Genomic DNA, 16,061 nt, shown 5'->3' on the forward strand with positions numbered 1-16,061 from the left:
ATTGAACATAGAAATTCTCAAAGGAAATGAAAATTGGTTAGGATTCTTGTTTCTAATGCCCATAAAACCATTTTTTCCAGATTTAAGAAAAATCTATGCTAGTTTAAAAATGGTTAAAAAATGGTATTTAAAGAACTAGATACTGAAGCTAGGAAATGTATCAAGTTTATGTGAGAAGCAAACAGATGCAAAAAGAAATCAATTGTCAGAAGATATAAGGATAATTTAAATGATTTTCAAGACCCACTAGAAACAACAGAGGATCTATAAATCGTAGCCATCACAAATCATGCAGAAGAGATTGAAAAGTTCAATAAATAATTATTTTCTGCATTTGGAAAATAAAGCACGATAACCTGTTCTGATCAAGTGATCAGAATATAGTACTTTTTCAACAGTATGTTAAGAAGATATTAAACAACAGCTACTACAGTCAGATTTTTTTCAATCAGTGTATATAAATGGCTAACTTGTAGCTAGGAGTTTTATAGTAGCCTAGGAGTTTCTTGCATCGTTAATGCTGACTTTTAACATAACTCTGAATGAAAACCAATGGCCATTACAAGATTTTGATTAAGGAGCTGAAAGTTTATGGACAGCAGATCTTTTGAATTCATCTTTTCAATTTGATTTTTATTTTTTGAAAAGTCTGTGATTCTGATTCCAGCTGATAAAGACTGTGCTGATGAAGCTTCTGTAAAGCAATTAAGTCTAATATTATACTGATAGAAATTCAGCATAGCACAAACAACTACTACTAAGGTGTCAAAATGGAAGTTACTATCAAGAGCATCATTTCTCCTGAGATCCTGGGGTGGCATGTTTTTGACCTTCTGTCTTTTATCATAGAAACATAAAATCATTACAAATAAAATTTGCAGATAGCATAAAAACTGATGTAGGTGATAATCATAAAGACAGTTCAATGGTACAGTGCAATAAGAATTTCGTGATAATCTGGATGCATGCAAGCAGTTTGTGGTTCAATACCTCCAAATGTAAACTCACAAAGAACAAAGGATTCTGCTAATACTTCTGCAATGGGAGACTTGGTTGTCCAAAGGGTTTACATAGTCCTTGGATGAATAGCAGTGTATATTACTGCAAATAAAGACATCAGATTTCCTTCCTAGCTAATATGGCTGTAGTAAATAATAGCTCAGCTCTGACTTCTGCAATTCTAGAAGTTTCAGAGAGGAACTACAGAATTTACTGAAGAACTGCTTAAAGGGAAAAGTTAAAGGAAATTTTTAATCAATTAATTTTGCTTGTAAAACAGAAGGTGAGGAGGGTACCCACTGAGAATGTACATGCACCTACATGGGGGAAAAACTGATAACAGAGGTCTCTAATTGGAAAGAAAGTTTTATCCAGATTCATTGGCTGGAAGCTAAAACTAACAAACAAAAAAATCAAGCATGAATTTGTCAATAGTGAGACAGTAACTGCCAAGTATTTTGATGGCTTGTACAGTACTGAAAATTTCATTAGAACTTTTTAAGATGTTTTGATTTTCTTCAAAAGGAGAACTTAGGAAATTCCCAATCTCAGTCTTAAACATAGACTGACCACAAAAGTTCCACAAAGGTGTGAATACATTGGAAGGCATGGTCCAGTAAGAAGAGCCCCAGAAAAACTCACTGTTCTTAGCACTGTCACTGGAAGGTGGGATTAGCTCAGTCAATTCAATTCTGTGGTCCCACTACCCTTCTTCATAATCTGGAGACAAGAGCGGTCATCAACTCTTATATATGGGCAATTTTCTTATTTACAACTACCATTGCAGCCTCAGATGTTAGCTGTAATGGCACAGAATGGCACAGAATGCATCTCCATCTCCTCTCCACAAAAACAATGTTTTATTTTGTTTTTCAAAAGTCATTCTAATGCATTCTAAACTTAATAGACTGACAGGGAATGCAAGGTTATACCCAGGACCTGGCAAATAATCTTTAAAGTATTTTTTGGAAGTGAGTGAAACAATCTAAAAAACTTCCCCACACTTTTCTTCCTGTGGCCAAAATCTCCATATATATATATATATATATATATATATACATATATATATATATATAATTTTATTATTATTATTATTATTATTATTATTTAAGTAATACTTGTTATTTATCTCCTAAACTGAAAAATACCTTACACATGCAGAATACTGTACATATTAGGTAAATAAGTGATCTTTATATCATCTTTCACTTTAAATGTTTACAATTGACTTATAGCTGTTTAAAGCAGAAAAACTAAGGCACAGAGAGATGATACTCTGTCCCATGACCATCCTGCAAGTCACTGATTTTCAAACCTGTGCTCATCACCGACTGCCTGCCTCTGACTTTGATCACATCAGTTTGGGGATCACTGCTCATTCAGCAAGGCACAAAAGTATTGCAAAAGTCAGATTAGGATATCAATTGGATGATACTAATTGTAAATTTTAAAACTCAAACATGCAACCCAACATTTGGTTTTACCATGATAGATAGATGTGTAACAAACCACCTTTCCTTCCCTTGTAGGGTGTTTTTTCCCTAATCTATGTACAATCACTTTGTGCTGCTATGACAAACAGGAATATTTCTTATGAAAAAAATAATATTGTTGCTTGGACCATTAGTTGATATATTTTTAAATAGCAGTCGGTCTCCTGCAGGTTATCCTGCTTGTGGTTCTTAGAATAATGTCTAAAAACTGCAGGTGTTTGCTCATTTATTTTTTTCTTCTAAATCACCATCTTTGAAAAAGATGAAGAATTCTTACTGAGAGAAAATAGTAGTTGATAATTTAAAATTCAAAGAAATAGCACCAACATTTTTTAAATGAATGCTTGACATCAGGTTCTAAATACAGGTTAAGAACCTAATCTGGTGAATAAACATGGATTTAGAGGTAGGAGTTTAACCTTAGGTATTCAGAAAGAAAAAAAATCTAGCCATAATTTTTAAATGCTGAGTATTTAATATTAGCAAATCTTAAAAGTCACGGGCATGCTAATTTTAAAACCTACATGTTGACAGTTTCAATTTATTTCTAGTTACTGTTAGGAGTTTGTTTATATTAAGGTATAAATTTAAAGTCAGCTAGCTTGCTTCACTTTAATTTCTACAGCTCCTTTTACAACAGAGTAGCAGCCAATCCACTACAAAATGTTTTTAAAGTATCACATAGTTTTAGAAGAACAACTTTTTCATGATATCCTGTTCACTTGCTTCAATAGCCTAAGGCAATTTAATTGTTGCAGACTTCATCTTAATTCCTATCCGTCTCCTGTGCCCCTTTTTCTATATCTATCACAACCCATTTGGATTAGAATCAAAGATTACAAAATGTTTACAAGACTGTACAAGCTGAATACACCTTTCCTAATCTTAAATGGTCTCAAAATCATTGTACTGTTTGTACAGGTGGGATCGGAACTTGCCATCCAGAGCTTTGGAAATCAAATGCTGAATAAACTCTTAAACTTCCTAAGTGCTTTATGTTATCAATAGCCACAAGAAACAATGTCACTTTACACAGATCAAATGTAGTTAAAGACAGTTTTTAGCAACAACTGCTTAGAGCAGCAAAAAAAAAAAAAAAAAAAAAAAAGCAGAATCGCTGGGAGCCGTACTGCTGAACTCTGCAGAAGACTCCTTCAAATAAATATTTCAAACCTTTATATGAATATTTTAAGCATGACAACTACACATAAACACACAGCCAAAGTGCTCAAATCCACTCAAGAAAGACTATTAAGTCATCAACCTGCTCCTGACAGGATCCACTGAATATGGCAACAGTGAGAAGTCAGGAGACAGTTGGAATCATTTCAAGACTGCTAATTTAACTTGTCTTAAAACCAACCAATGCTCAACGTGTCATCATCAATGTCATCTCATCGCAGTCTGAAAAGCCTTCGACCTAAAGCAAAAAGGTCCCCAAGTGCCACCTTTCTTGTCTACTGGTTGAAAATCTAATTGGTTCTGCTGACAGGCCTGGGAATTGGTAGGAAGGCTGTTCAGTTAATCTCCAAGGGCCAGCAAAGAGCTCAGTATCCATCTCTGAGCTTTGCTCCCTGGCTGTCGTAAAATGACTCTGATGGTAGTGCAAGCTCTTATGCTTCAGCTGTCTTCTGACTTCTGTTAAGTCAAATTCAATAAAGTTTGTCACTCAATAATCTGAGAGCTACCCAACAAAACCTCTTTGATCAATAACAGCTTGCCTGCTTGCACTGAGGAAGGTGACCTATTAAAGATTAAAAACACCTGCTGCTTGCAGCACTGAACATCTTTTTTTACTTTCAAATAAAAATTCATCCATTAAAATGAGTATAACAGTTACAACTATATATAAATATTACATGCCAGAAAGCTAAAATAAGATTAAAAGAAACATTTTAGCTATAGTACAGTGCTTTTGTAAAACTTAAATTTGACTCATTGTTTTTCTTAGAATCAGAAAGGCCTCACCCAGAAAGGCCTTTCACCACCCACATGTAATTTTTGCTTTAATATTCTGTGTATGCTCTACCATTTTCTTAATTTTCTAGCTGCTAATAACATACAGCTCTGCTATAGTGACAGTCCAGTAATCTAATTTGTTTCTACCTATTCACTTATGCAAGAACATAAATACTTCTGTTGCCAGTAAATAAAATTTAGAATTTCAAGTATAAACATCTTCCCCTCTGTTTGAGAAATTTTCTTGAAATGCAGATCCACGTTATTGGAGACTATGACTAAGGAGTGCTTTACAAAGTTCCAAAAGGAAAATTATAGGCAAATGAACTGCATTGGGAAAAGACCCAGGAGTGTACCTTATTCATATGTTCCTTTTAAGTATTTCATATAATAGATAAAGATAAATATATTTTTTTTTCTTTTTTTTTAATTCTATATGGAGTTGTTTGGTAAAAAGTGAATATTCCTGACATTTTTCCAAACCTCACAGAACTTTTGGATTAGGTCACCTGAAACTGGCCATTTTCTGTGTAAGATTTATCCTTACTGATCAAGTACTAGTTGAGATACCTTACCCAGATATTGTACAATAAAAAAGGATATGAATAAACAAAGCATGTAATTGAAGGTCTATAACTTCTTAATAGATAACTGAAGGAAAAATCACATATAAGCAAATTTGACAGACTGAACCATCAGATCCTGTTTGGAATGGGCCGTCAATCTCCCAGAAAATCACTGAGCCCCTCAGAGATACACAAGGTAAGCAGCATATCTTTTGATTGTCATGCTTTGTTTAACTTAGTGTCCTTCATGCATTCATTTAAAGAAGTAAAAATAAGCTGGAAAGTGACATGACTTTTCCAAGCAGCTGGGAGATTTGGATCTGTATCTTCAACTGAAATAAATATGTCCCTAAATTCTCTGGATGGTTAAAAAGGACTGATTCTGAAAACATTTGGATAGGATTTACACTATCATTAGTTATTACTTTCTAAGAAAGGAAATATGGATCCCCAGGCTAGAGGAATATAAAACAAGAATTACATGCTAGCTAAAGCTACTTCAGTATCAAGTTCATTATCTCCTTCAGTATCTTCAGTATCGAGTCCCTGAACCTCTAAGTAGGGGTTGGGGAACAAAGTCCCTCCCACTGTAAGTGAAGAGCAGGTTCAAGACCACCGAATGAAACTGAACAGGTACAAGTCTTTGGGACCTGATAAGATGCATCCCATGGCCCTGAGGAAACTGGCTGATGTAGTTGCCAAGCCTCTCTCCACCATATCTAAAAAGTCATGGCAGTCAGGAAAAGTGCCTAGTGGCTGGAAAAAGGCAAACATCACTCCCATTTTTAAAAAGGGTAGAAGTAGAAAGGAGGACCCAGGGAACTACAGACCGGTGAGCTTCACCTATGTGCCTGGGATGATCAAGGAAGAGATCCTCCTGTATCCTGTGCCGCATCAATAGAGGCAAGGCCAGCAGGCTGAGGGAGGTTATTCTACGCCTGTGCTCTACCCTTGTGAGCCCCTACTTAGACTAAAAAAATACTGTTAAAAGTTCTATAGAAGGTTATTAAGAAAATGTTTTTATTATACAAAATCAAATGCTTGCATTGCTCACAGAATACCGTAAAAAAAAAATAAAAATCATACATTAGACTCTAGCAAGTACTGCTCAAAAAGTTCAGCTCAGTAACTGCAGCCCTTTACATGCCTGTTCAGTGGGTTTGGTCAACTGGACTTCATCAGCTGGGCTTTCAGCAGGAGATACCAGAGAATCTCTGCACCTTTACAACTACCCAAATTGCCAGCACCTACACATACACACAAAATAAAAATAAAAAATAAAATAAAAAAATCACACTTCTGAAAGATCCTTTCATTATCTGAGGGGGAAGGAGTAAGAGGCATCTAAAGACTGACATGACAAAGAAACAAAGTATCTTTAGGACTGTTCCTGTTGCACTGAGGTTTTCCATCCCATACTTCCATTTCTGGAGGCCAGAAGTGGTCTGCGTGGCCTCTGTCTTTGGGAAACACTTGATATTTATCATCTAAATGCATACCATTTTCATTCTTTTAGTTAATCACTGCTCTCTTTTCCATTGGAGGGCCAGAATTGTGTTGGTTTTCTAATGTATGACAATACGTAAGAGCTTATTTCTGCCCTGAGGACTCTGAACCTGACGGTTCTGTAAACAAGATCACTAATATCTATGGGATCTCTTTCTGCACAAGTTTAATGGCGTGTAGATACTGATGAAGAAAATTATTGTGAGAAAATGTAAAGTTAAGGTAGCTAAGGTAGCATTTTTGAACAATGGATTGTGTTGATGCCAGCGTGAGTGTTGGTAAATGACACTACTCAACGTACTGCTTTACAATGAACAATTTATATTCTTAAAGTGTATATCTGTGGCCTGATTTGCAGTTGCTGGGTACCTGTAGCTAAATAAGAAGAAGCTATACAAAGAACAAATAAAGTGTTGTGGAACGCTTAGTAGCTTGAAAAAAAAAAAAAACACAGCATACATGTCAACTTGGGCATTCAAAATATAGGCTGGCACTTTTCTCCGTGGCTTATTCCTCTTTTAATAATGTCATCTCACCTCACAGGGGCTTTGTGAAAATTAATTAATTACGGTTTGTGAGGCATTCAGATGCTAATGATAGCTACAATGGAAAGAAAACCTATGGAGAAATTAATAGTTTTGAATTCAATGTAATGATTGAATGTGAACACCACATGTGGGTCACATATTGACCAATAAGAATAAGAGAAAACATGAATAGCTGCTCATTCACTGATCTCTGTTAGTGTGGAGACTGAATGAGAGACAGGGGTCTTGTGGTAAAAGCATAATATATGTGTATATTAATAAAAATAGTACTGTAATACATGTAAGTGAAACGTTGACTTACTATCTAATAAGTAAACAGAATATGACATTTCTCATCTTTTAAACACTAGAGTTTAAAAACTCTTGTTCTCAAAAAACAAAAAGGGAAATATAAAAACATTGAAAGATTTTTTTTAAGTTCACAACATAGACTACTGCCACTGCAAAACAAACAAACAAGAACAAACAAACAAACAAACACACACACAACCTACCTGTATTAAGTTCTGTGCTAGTCAGTGGATTTCAGATATCTGCTCAGAGCAGAGGAACACTGACACTTGGGTACCCAAAGTTCTGCTTGATGTTCTGAGAGAACAACAGCCCAGGAGTCACTCTTCTGAGAAAGGTTGTTTCTGTCCTTGACTCTGTCTCATACTCCTACCTTTTTTACTAGCCAGTATATATAGCGGCAGATTTTGCTACTTAAACCAATCTTACCAAATGTCTTACTCAAACTATTAATTGAACTTTCCTTTCTAGAGACTCAAAACCATTCCTCTTTTCTAGCCAGGCCATGACTTAGTATTTTGGTTAACACACAACATGGAGGTATTCTAATTCCCAGGACCTTACTCAAGCACAGCAACTGGCCTTTCCACAAACATCTGGAAAAATCTTGCTCCACAGCACAGAAGGACTACAGCCTTCTAATGAAACAATGAAGGAATAATAAACCCAAACCATATAGCACGCAAAAAGAAAAGAAAAAAGAAAACCACTACCACCACATTGGTCTTCCTTTAACTTGTTCCAGAAAAACTCAGCCAATATAAAACTTCCAAAAGCTATTGCCCTCTGGTAGGCCTGCAGTATGGAAAATGCCAGAGGAAACAACCATGATGTAATGAAGTGTACCACTTAAAATTGGTTTGAGATTAAATCTTCACCCTGTTTCAATCTTCTCAGTATTTTACATTTAAAGGGCTCCTACATTTAGAGTCCTAATTCCAGCAGTGGCAAAATTCTCTGTACAATTCTTGAGAAGGGGAAGCAGAAACGGAGCTGCTGGTCTCTTCTCCCTGGTAATCAATGATAGAACACGAGAGAACAGCGGCACAAAGCAGCACCAGGGGAAATTCAGACTGGACATAGGAAAAAATTCTTTACTGTGAAGTGGTCAAACATTGGAACAGGCTGCCTAGAGAGGCGGTTGATGCCCCTAACTTGTCAGTGTTTGAGAGGCATTTGGAAAATGCCTTTAATAACATGCTTTAACTTTGGGTTAGCCCAGAAGGGGTCAGGCAATTGGACAAGATGATCCTTGAAGGGTATTCTATATGATTCTCTCAGCAAAATACAAGCAGCTCTGTAATTAATCTTAAATTGGTCCTAAATTGTGATTCAGGTCAACAGACTGGGGAGAAAAAGTCAGGAACAAGGCCCTACTGCATCAAGCAATGCTTGATCCTTGAAGTTACATAAGGTATGGAATGTTGTCTAATTGTCTTCATCTCATTATCAGACAGAATCAAAAAAAAGACATCAGAGCTTCCCCATCTTGCTCGTAAGACCATTCTATGCAGCAGTACATTTAACTCCATTTTAAATAAAGTTTCTATGTAGCTTATTAGAAAGTATTTTGTAGATTACTGTATGTTTTGCATTCCAAACTAACTACTGTCTATGTGGCCAATTCACGCAGTTACGCCAGTGCAGAAGTGGAATATGTCCACAGTAGATAATTCCTGACACAGGAACATTCTTTTTTTTTTTTTTTTTTTTTTTTTAAATCAGTAACTGGAAGGAGAATTTAGAATTCACTGAAAAATATTGTTTAAAATAATCACAATATTTTCAAAATGGACATGGTTTTTTTTGCAGCCAAATAGATATGGCTGATGGAAACACCTCTGATCTGGACTGCTTTCATATGTCATAATGTGGCTATTGTTCTGATGTTACCTCTGTTGTAATTGCAGTAAAATTCTTAAAAAATAAACAATAATAAAAACGTCAAGTGATTTCTCATATCCTGCTTTAAGAAGAAGCCCAATCACAATACTGGTCTAATTTTTAACACCCCAATACCCACCACTTTGGTACAAGCAGGCAAGTCAGGGCTTGTACAAGCTCCCTATTCCACCTCCACAGATGCTCCCCTATTGAGAAAACTTCCATATACAATGGAGTGTTGTTGTTGGTGGGTTTTTTTCTTTTGTATAGTAGGGACACCATCATTTGCTCAGCTCTTTGAATGAGATTTTTGTGATCTACTTTCATTTCAGTATTATAAATAATTCCCTCATAGCCACGTGTTCTTAAGGCGGTATAATTTCAATTGTCTTACACAGTTTATCATATTTTAATGTAGTATATTTGTTCTTCTAACTTCTTTTGCTTTGATCAAGGTTAACTATCCTAGAAATATTTTCAAAGTTTCCTTTTGTGAAAATTGTATTTGTAAACATCTAATTAAAATAATTAGAGAAGGTTAAGACGTGACAATAAGAAATATCAGAAACACAAAAACTTCTCATAAAGAGAGAAAAAAAGACCGTGTGTATTTGGGAGATGAGAGAAACAAGTGGAGACAATAGAAATGCACAACATAATTAATTGTATACATAATATTTATCATATGGTTCTATTCACCATTTCTATCAATGCAAGAACAAAAGGACGTGCAATGAAATTGAGAGATAATAAAATTTAAATCTGATATCAGAGGAACACATTTCTACCAAAAAAAAAAAACAAACTAACAACCAAACATAAACCATGCAATTATTATGTGAAACACAGGTTTGCAGGACAGAAGGAAGCCTCCCAAGTCATTCCAGACCTACCTCTGTAATAAATAATATATAAAGTATATAATGTACAAAAGAACATCCAGACTGGGTCAGACAAAAGACCCATCCAGACTTATCTAGTCTGTGATACTAGCCAATACTGGATATCAATGAAATAGCATAAAAACAGAATGAGTACACACTGATATTCACTCCTGTATCTGGCCAAAATAGCAATAAACTGGCATAGTGTCTTCTTGTTCCACAGCTTGTGTTCGTATCTTTAATAATTCCTGACAGACTTTTCTTCTGGGGATTTGCCCATCACATTTTGAATCGATATACACTTTCAGGCTTCAAAAATGCCTTGTGTTAATAAATTCCATGGTTTCATTCCATGCTGCCTGCTGGCTTTACTAGGGCTATCTTCCTCCTCTTGATTTACAATAACCAAATGGATTTCCTGTCCTCCTTCTCATCCGTGATTTAGATTCCTACACCACATCCAATCATTCAGCTCTCTCCCAAACTGCGAAACTACTCTAATTACTCTCACACCAAATGGAAACCATTGTGTTACTCTGGTCATCCACGGTTTTCCTCTCTTTGCCTTAATTGATACTCACCTCTCCTGAGATCAGAGAACCAGACTCTATGAAGTACTTATCACAGACTGTATAAGCAATACAACAATTTGGTAATGTTTTAATCATGCTAGTCAAATATTCTAAAATCGTTGTTTTCTGTTAATTATTTTAGAGCCTAACAGTAAGTATACATATTATTTTCCATAAATGTTCCTTTGTATTTATTGATATTTAATCTGCAACTTTATTAACCAGTCACTCAGCACCATGAGATCCCACTCATGACAGTGTAGCTCTAAGTATTGATCTCTGTTGGATTCTGCTAATATTCCCCCTCACTGTGACAATTGATCATTTTATTCTAGTTCTTTGCTTCCTATCTTTAATAAAGTATAAATTTAAAAGATTTTTTTTCATCATGTTAAATTGGCTAGTAGGCCTGTAGTTGTTCAGATCTTTCTCAAATACAAATATTCTATTTGCTACTCTCCAATCATACAGAACTACCTAGCAACTTTATGGATTTGTTTAAAATACTGGTCAGACCTCCAACTTTACATGCCACTTCTTTCAAGAGTTATGTGATTGAGAATATCTGGTCTATAATAACACAACTCTCTGAATTTCACTACAGAAAAGATTTGGACCTGAAATTTATATTAGTTATTCACACTGTTTTTTTTGTCCTATTCACTAGCATTGTATGACTGAAAACTGCATCAAGCTCCACCTATTTTTGCCTTGATTTGTGCTACAAATTCCAAATAAGTTTTGCAAGTTCAACCTCAAAAAATTCCAAAATCCTCTACTTGCAGGTCACAACTGACTTCATTAAATAGCTCTGTTTTCCCAAGTTTGCATTTTAAAATCAATGACTTAGGAATTGAATCACTTTTATCTCCCCATTCAATCCGAACAGAATGAATGAGATTATATTCTATAATCAGCTCTTCTATGACAGACTTAGAGTACATAAGTCTCAAATGGCATCAGCTCTTGATGACCCAGTGACAGTGTGATGAAGCCTGTGAGCAATCACATTCATAAACAGAGAGAGCAAATGTTAGGGATTCTGATAAGTGGGAAGGCACAATCTACAACAATAGCGTAACTCCCAGTGACATTCAGCTCTCCAACTATACCCATACACACAACTGATGTGGGAATTCTATAGTAGACTTCTAGTGCCTCCTGAATGGAACTTCTTTTACCCTTTTCCCCAGATTTATTTGGCTAAAACAGATTTTTTCCAAGTACCCACCCTGTCCCTCTTCTGTAAAATGTAGAACGTTCAGGAGGAGCATTTGTATCATCACATACGAAAAATGACTGAACATATATTAAAGGCTCTTATAAAACATTTTACTTTATAGCAGCTCATTTTTGTCACTGCAATTCAACCTTCAGATTAGTCTTTTAACTAACTACATAGCTTACCTGATTACTGTTATAACATTCTCCAAGGATATCGTATCCATTGTTGTATACCATTTAGACAAACCTGTGTGCTCTTTCAGTATCTGAAATTGATCACGGAGCCTGCACAAGTCTACCAATCACTTTCTCCCTTTCACTGTTTGAAGCACTTACTTATTTGTAACCTCAACTCTAGACGATATTCCAGACAATTGAGTGGGCTTTGTCCATTGAAAAAAAAAAAAAAGGCAGAACATCCCGTATCTCTGGCATGAGATGTAGTCCTTACCTTGCACTTCATTCTCCTTTTCTGAGAACTGAAAGAAATACACTGAAAATCTGACTCTATTCCATTCCTACCAATACCTATGTAAAATAGTGTCCAGATCCAAACAGATCCTGTCAATTTAGCCTAACAGAGTCTGACCAGGTCTTGCCAGCCACTGATAGAGTCCTGACCCTTTCTGGTGTGCAGCTCATTGCTACAATATACAATAAAGAGCTTTCACAGTGGTGCTCTCTGGAATCATAGGAAGGATTAAGCAGTTACTGGAAAAATGGAAAATGATCCTTCAGCTTTCAGTCAGTACTGCTAGGTGAAAAGATGAATAAAGGTGAAATGTTTTGTCATAGAAAACTCTGAAGTTGGAATTAATTAAAAAAAATTAGTTACCTTATAACTGTGCTTATGGAGTATCATAAAGAAATGAGCTACATTTAAATGGCTTCAGAATGGTGTCACTAGTCACATTGTGTTTACAGGTTAGATGGACAGCTGCCATTGTCATCTTTATGCTGTCATGCCAATAAAAACTCAGCAAAACAGGTCTCCCTGTACAAAGTAGGAAAAATAGTTACACAACTGTATTCCTCTGTTACAAATGATTAAGTGTTTGGGTTTTTCTTACACATGAAAACCAGCAAGCAGATGACACTCAAGACTTCGCAGCTCACATTTCTGCTATAATTTAGTAATACTTTATGAAGCTTTTTTCTAACAAATACCAATTATCTTCCCAAGTACTACTGAACTTTCTCCAATTAGAGGAAACTGTTAGCTGCCTCATACTAGAAATAAATGCAGTGATGAACATGGAACTGTTAAAAGATATCATACCCAAATGGTCCATCTAGCAAAAACATCCAAATATTTCAGGGAAAGGGAAAAAAGGATGTTCACAGGGAAGGAAAAAAAAAGTCTCACTCACTAGAGTCGGATAGTTAGGTAGATAGTTCATGTCCCAGCACAGACATATTACTGCCCTTTTGTTTATTACACACACATGCTCACAAACCAAGTAAGTGTATAAAATGTGTATAAATGAAACTAATATGCATACATATTTTGTAACACATATATAGAATCTCTCTGTTTGTACTGTCTTTTAACTACAGCAGGCTAATACACTACACATAAGCTTTTAAAATTCATGCTAAACTCTTATGTCATTATTATACTGAAACAGAATGAAGCTATAAAGATACACGTGGTTTGTGTTTCACCCTTAATTTCAGGAGGAAAAATTGATTTGGAAGAAAACGATGGGAAAAAAATAGCAAAGGAGCTACCACAATGTACTAAATGCTTAATTATTTTGCATACTTTCATCATGTCAGCTTCTAGTTCTCTTTGGTCATTCTGGGTCAGACCAAAGCTCCATCCAAACCAGCAGCTTGTTTCCACTATAGGCAAATACATATACAAACACTAAAATAAGAATACAATATTCCCTAAAACATTCCCCCAAACTCCAACAAACTACAGCTCAGCAATCTTCTGAGATTGTGTCATGATATGGTGGAACAAAACTCAAACAAAACATGGTGGAACAAAGCTCATTGCAAAGTATTGCTGCAATAGCCATGGCTACAGATATCTTTATAAAACAATGTTTGAGTTCAAAATACAATATAACATGGAAAATGTCAAAAGGAATGCAATTAATAGTTACAAAAATTCCACAAGTTCTCTGAAAGGATTTGAATGGTTTTTTTTCCTGTTTCAGTGCTATCAAGAGATTAGCAATGTGACTTACATCTTGTCAAACCTAAAACCTTTAAATAGACTTTTGAAATCAAAATATTTGAGAATGGACTCTATCAAAACATGAAAGAACATTCTGCTTACTTTATATCTATCAAAAAGTAATCCAATCGACCAACAATTCACTTCAATAATATTTTAATTGATACATCTCTCTGCTGCCAATAAAATGCAAACCCAGTCCGAAGATTTTTTTGATCGTACTTCCACTACCACCTTTTTTCCCCTGTTTAATTCTAATGACACCCATCATGTTAATGCCACAATAAATGATCTCCTGGATAAAATGACCCAGCAAGAACTAGTACAAACTATAACTAGTAGAAACTGTTAATAAAAAGAACTAATACAAAATCTATTTTTTAATTATAATTAGTCTACACGAAATGTTTAGAGTACAAGAAAGATAACAGAGTTTTGAATATTATAGGATAAATGTAGTTTATGATAACTTTTTATTTTATATTTCTGTCCCAGATACACTGGCTTTAAACAAAAAAAAAAAACTATAAGATCATGATGTCTTGCTAAACCTTATGCAGAATACCTGTGAGCTACTGTGAAAGTTGCATTTTCTGTCCTTCTATACCTGCACTGCATTTTTGCATTCAAAGAAGCAACCAGATAGACACAGGATGAAACCATTCAGCCTGCCAATCCAATGCAAAATGGTTTAAATTTCAGGGGTGGAGGGAAAAAGAAGTGAGCCAAAATGATTTTCTCAACTGTTACAGTATCCTCTCACTAACCTCTGCTATGGCAGCTTGAGTTACTTTGAAGAAAAATCTGCAGTTCATTGAAAAGCCAGATGACAAAATTCTGAACTAAAGAAGATTTTATAGTTTTTGACAACACTATCAATTTTTGTTAAGTATACTGATGCCATAGGAATTATAGAGTATCATTGAAAAAAGAGTGTCTTAAAACGTAGTAAATTTTAATTCACAAATTGAGACATCTGAAATCTAATAGAGCTTTTGTTGTACCATGCATCTTTAGAAGATACTCAATTGACCAATACCTTCTAAGCAATGAAGAGGATATCATCTTTGCTTTTATTCACTCTGCTAAGACAACTTTCCTAGAAGATTATTATCTGTATCAACCAACCTGTGATAGTATTTTGTTGCACTTGCTTAAGAAATTTGAAATTTAGTCCCATATGGAGAAGAACAATAATATCGTAAAACAGGCTGATGTTCTGACTTCTGACTTCATACTGGTGATATAGAAATGACTTCTGACTTCTAAAACAGGCTGATATTTTGGTGTCATACTGGTGATATAGAAATGGTAGATTCTGCGCATTTTTAGTGGTCTGTCACAAACATTTTAGTTATGTTTTCTGCTACTATTTCAGTTTTGTTTGTTTGTTTGGGGGGGGGGGGGGGGTGTTGGTTGATTTTTGAGATTACAGAGGCCCAAAAAAATTCCACAAAATACAGTAAATTTTCCATGTTCCACATATCTTTTGAGAGGGTTTCCGCATTCTTCCAAAAGTGAGCCAAATTCATCATGCTTTTGCACTGAACATAACCAATTTGGATTAGTTTGGACTCTGAAGATTCCTGTGAACCACAAAATTATTTAACCATATTCGAAAGCAGTCTTCACAGAACCTTGTAAATCAGATCTCAATTTGAAAACTAAATCCAATAAGAATCCAAAAATTAGGGGTTTGACTACCTGCCTTCCAGGGCAGCAAATGCTGGCATACAATCTTGAAAAGGACTGGGCACTATTGAACACACAATAGCACTGCCATTGGTTTACACATGAATTCCCTGTAAATCTCCCTTTCTGGATTTATTCACGCCATTTTTACAGTGTGCAAAAGACTGCAAGCAGGATAAACACAACTAAAAGTGCAAATCAGTTATTTATCGGTTAATACATACAATAGATAACAAGGACTTGCAAGCCAGTCAT

The 16,061-nt window shown here is 35.3% G+C and overlaps 1 protein-coding gene across 2 annotated transcripts in view; it reads right to left on the bottom strand.

Moving 5' to 3' along the window:
• CAMKMT (calmodulin-lysine N-methyltransferase) overlaps positions 1–16,061 on the bottom strand; it is a 219,508-nt gene that overhangs the window by 82,495 nt on the left and 120,952 nt on the right. The window lies entirely within an intron of this gene.

Source organism: Cygnus atratus, chromosome 3, assembly GCF_013377495.2.
Source record: "Cygnus atratus isolate AKBS03 ecotype Queensland, Australia chromosome 3, CAtr_DNAZoo_HiC_assembly, whole genome shotgun sequence".
NCBI lineage: Eukaryota > Metazoa > Chordata > Aves > Anseriformes > Anatidae > Cygnus > Cygnus atratus.